At 39.7% G+C, this 4,869-nt stretch overlaps 1 long non-coding RNA gene across 1 annotated transcript; it reads right to left on the reverse strand.

Annotated features, from left to right (window-relative positions):
• Nucleotides 1–505: 505 nt before the first annotated feature.
• Nucleotides 506–2,864, reverse strand: LOC106815997. The gene is made up of 3 exons (XR_001394821.1): nucleotides 2,723–2,864; nucleotides 936–1,027; nucleotides 506–582 (listed from the first exon to the last, which is right to left on the reverse strand). It is a non-coding gene; the product is annotated as an uncharacterized LOC106815997 (long non-coding RNA).
• Nucleotides 2,865–4,869: the final 2,005 nt, after the last annotated feature.

The raw sequence follows: 4,869 nt of genomic DNA on the forward strand, positions 1-4,869 counted from the left end.
TTCCGGTGATATTTACAATGTTTGATTATGTTCACGTTATTCCTAGGTTATAGTGTGACCCAGGGCAGTTTGTATCCCGCGAAGTTGGCGTGGTCATTTCTACGGTGGCATTATCTAGCTCGATCATGTACTTGGCTCCCTAGGGTATGTGAGCCAATGCTCTCTTGTGTAGCTATTGGTTATAATGTTTTGTATTTTGTATAATGTACAGTGTATAAACTATAAGGTGTTATTTATGTAACTAGTCTATAATTCTAATTATTCTCTACATTAAATGGGGTCGGTACCCCATCAGCATTAAGCTATTGGAACAGTTAATCGCTTGTATGTACATGTTGCGTGGTTTTAAGCGTTAGACTGTCCATGCGCTCATGCATGTTTATTTGCTATGTTCTAGGGTTTTTGTTTGTTCACAAATAAATCGTCTACCCCGCACTTGATTGTTGGAGTCTTTTTCCGGACCTTACATTATGAATCAAGTTAATAAAGTTATAAAATTACCTCTTGTAATGCCAGTATGGCATTGACTTCCCAAAGCCATCCAATGCCACCATAACCAAGTGCTAATACGATCTCTCTGACCTGTAAAAAATCCATTTAACCATCTCTAAAAATTTGCGGCAGAACAGTGGTGGCCTAATGGTTAGCACTCAAAAGTTCGAAGTGTAGCCGAATTGCTTATAATCACAAAGCACATTTTAAAATAAACTTGTAAAAAACCTATAAATACAAATTATTGAAAGGATTTTAACAAAAATGTCCTACTAATTCTTTTTATGTCCAATAAGATGTGTCAATCAATCAAATTGTGGTTATAATGAGCTTCAATGATCAATGATGAGTTTTAAATGTGTGAAAATGTCATATTTGTGGATTGGTTAGTTTCTTCAAATTGAAACCCAATAGTAATAATAGACAATATAAAACTTCTATACCACTTTGGCGAATGGCAACTTCCTCATCACAAGAGTAGTTGTACTTTGGAGCCGGCGTATTTCTCTTGTTCTTGGTCGGTATCGATGTGGTTCTGAAATTTATAAACTTGTAATCTCTATGTATTTATTCGTTATGAAAATATTTTATCTGCCTCAACATACATAATGCAAAATATTCTGAATCGCACTTGCTCTTACCTGCATGCATTTACTTATACACCGGTAAAACTTTTTCCTTGCATATTATGCACATGTGCACTAAGTCCACTAAGACTATAGCATAAACATATGTTATTACATGTAGAGAATGAATCTGAGTCTAAATAGAAAATATACAGTACTACTTCAGATCAATGAAATAGCGTTCCAATAACAAATATCCATAATGCAAAATCACATAACTTAACGTTTCCTCATGGACCTCTGTTATATAATTGGAGATGCATTTCTATAAAATAGATTTCATCCAAAAGTCTCCCAAGCAATCCCCCAGTCTCCCGTTATAGAAGCACAATAGGTGCGTTCACACTGGCGCGAATTAGCGGGCTGCAAATCCCAGTTTTTGCAGCCCGCTCGAAAAACCGAGTTTTTTACAAGTGTGAACGCAATTATAGCTCACTGAATCGCGCTCAAAATAGCGCGCTGCAAAGAACAATTCCGACTGCGCTAATTTGGAATAAGCGCGCTTATTTGCACCGCGGCGTGTTATCCTGCTCGGCGATTAGCGAGATATTTCTGCCTGTGTGAACAACGACACAATTAGCTCACTATTATCTCCGCTATTAGCGGGATGAGCAGCGCGGGTTTTCTTGTGTGTGAACACGCCTAATGATGAATGCAATAATACAATGTAAAAAATAATTATGTAAGAAAGTAACATTCTAATACTACTGGGATGGAAAGGAGGTTCTGAATAAGAATTAGTACCATGTATCTTGAGTAAACTAAACATAGGTCAGATTGCAAGAAAATGCACATATTGCACATGTAGGTATTTTCTCTCAGGGCAAGAGCACATCTAATTTGCTAGTGGCACATTTTAAAGCTGGCTCACCTGACTTGTTAGCAGATTACCCGCATATATGTAATACACTAACTTCATTGACAATGATTGAGGCATTTTTAGGGAATAGACAAACTAGCTCATTCATTTAAAAAAAAGATCCTTAGAAGCAAATTTATGTTTCATATTTTGAGTATATTCAGGGTGCGAAATTAACGCGAGTCCGGAGTCAAATACTCCTTGATTTACTGTCGGACTCCCTGATTTGACATATGCAGGAGTCCGTGTGACTCCCTGAAAATTCTGCTATACTAACTAGTTCATTCCAGAGCGGACTCCCTGATTTGACATATGCAGGAGTCCGTGTGACTCCCTGAAAATTCTGCTATATTATACTAACTAGTTCGTTTCAGAGCACGGCCTCACGGTATTACCGTATTTTTCAGCAAATGTCCAAAGAAAATTTGGCCGACGTGCAACCGCACGAATCTTCAAAATAAGCACAATCATGCGCTATTGTTAATATCGTTGGTTTTGAACTTCAGACTGCGGACTCCCTTATTTTGCTGTGGACTCCTTCTTTTTAAGGGCAAGGAGTCCGTTGGACTCCCTTGTTCAAAAGTTAATTTCTACCCCTGATATTGGTTATATTTTTCTAATTTATGTATGGAAGAATCTGTATTTCTGTAATGCAGGGTATTCCTCTTCTTATATTCATGATACTATAGTGTTTGTATTGATAAAGGCAAATAGTATAAAGAATACAACAGCGCCACACACATACTTTTAGCCGAAGAAGAATTTCCAGTGGTCTTTTTTTTTATTTGCGCCTTTTGTTTTCCTGTCCATCCATTACTGTCCTGTGGTGAATGCCTGACATGTTGTGTTTGTTTTGTGCGTGCCATCAAAAACAACCGTGCGTACCTGAAAATACAAACATTCAACAACAATCTAACCTGCTTTTACTTCCATGCTCTTCCCAGGCTTTCCAGCGGCCCTAAAATTCCTAAAAATTCCTAAAATTTTGAGCTCGCCCTAAAATTCCTAAAAAAACTTAAAAAATGTATGCAATTCCTAAAAAAGGGCTAAAATTTTATTCAAATTCCTAAAAAAAAAATTCACAGATATGTTTGAAGTTTTTGGTGATGAGATGAACTTTTGGTTTGTGTAATTGTGTCTAATGCAGGGTCTCCAGCCATTCCTCATTCTGCGGAATCATTACGATTTCTAGGCTTAATTTCCGCATTCTGCAGCGGCAAGGTTATATTCCTCATTTCAGTTGCACTGTACAAAATTTGCACTGATTGTTCGCATTGTTTTTTTTTCAGGCATTTTGTATCTGGCATGTCTACGGTAAATGGAACAGCCTAGTCAGACAGGCGCTGTCTGCAAGGTGTCGCGTAGTTTGTCTGCTAATCAGACAAGGGTTGTAGGGTTGAGATAGTGTTATCAGACATGAGAATATGGTCCACAGTATGCCTCAGATTGCAGGAAAATGGCTTAAATATTTCAAAATTTTCTGGCGGAAAACTTCCCCAGACCCCCCTAGCACTGGCATGCCTACGGCACGCGGGCCTGCTTGTGGCAGCCAAGGTACATTTCGCCCCCCCCCGTCCATCAATTTCTGAATACGCCACTAGTACGAGGCGCCATGCAGGACAGGGCTCAATTTTGTCTAACAAAACTCAATTCTGTCTCACAAAACTCAATTTTGTGAACACAAAACTCAATTCTGTCAATCCTGTACCACAAAACTCAATTTTGTAAACACAAAACTCAATTCTGTCAATCCGGTGCCGCGTATCCACAAACTCAGATTTTGCTGAACACAAAAACTCTAATTCTGTCAATCCTGTTCCACAAAACTCGAATTCTTGGTCGAAACCGGTTTTTTTGTTATTTCTAACACAAACTCAATTTTGTAAACACTAAGACTCGAATTTCTGCTCGATCAACCGTTGGTGCGCTCCGGGACAGCAAAACTCAATTTTTGCTAAACACAACAACTCAATTCTGTCGAACCGGTTCCAAAACTCGCCCAGTCTTTGTTGCCCATATATGGCTACGTAACAGGCGTATAGCCTGAAGAAGGGCTTACCATTGCGTTTCTTCTGAGCGCGAGATGGCAGTTATTCGCTTCCTATGAGACATTGCTGTGAAGTTACAAGGGGATTAGGGAGTGTCCTGTTGCACAAGTTATTTGAACAGGGGCAACAAAATCGAGTTTTGTGATCGGAACCGGTTCGAATACAGAATTTGAGCCCTGGAGTTCCTGCCACTATTTAGTGAGACGCCCGCGGTGGAAGGATAGAGTCCCTAAAGTCGTCATAGTTTTGTGAACATCGATAAAATACAATATCTGCATCAAGTCTCTTCGTACCACAGGAAGACAGTGACTATGGAATATTGTCTAGAACTCACAAAACTCAATTACCTGTCGAACCGTGTTTTATCAACATTTACAATCGAATGTGTTGTTGCGCGCATATATATAGTGTGGCATCACGAGGCGTATGTCTAATGAGCATAAGCTGTAGCATTGACCATTGGTTTCGATGTCTAGCACACTAAGTATCGGTAGCCTATTTATAAGCTTACCTTAGCATGCATGTGCTGCCATATTTAGGCTGCACAAAATCTGAGTTTTGTGGAAACCGGGGATATCGACAGAATTGAGCTACTCTGGGTCCTGCCATGGCGCCCCGTACGCCATGCCAGGACAGGGCTCAATTTGATTTTTTGTTGCCAAAATATGGCACACGCCATGCCTAAGAAGGCGCTACCATTGCTCAGAGAAAGAAACCAATGGTTAGCCCTTCTTACATGCGCGTGCTGCCATATTTGGCGGCCAGCAACAATCCAAAACGCTTGTGTGTAAGTTACCAGGGAGCGATATGAGAGTCGTGTAACGTTACACAGGGGTATACGGGA

The sequence above is a fragment of the Priapulus caudatus genome, unplaced genomic scaffold, assembly GCF_000485595.1.
Source record: "Priapulus caudatus unplaced genomic scaffold, Priapulus_caudatus-5.0.1 Scaffold30, whole genome shotgun sequence".
Taxonomy (NCBI): domain Eukaryota; kingdom Metazoa; phylum Priapulida; class Priapulimorpha; order Priapulimorphida; family Priapulidae; genus Priapulus; species Priapulus caudatus.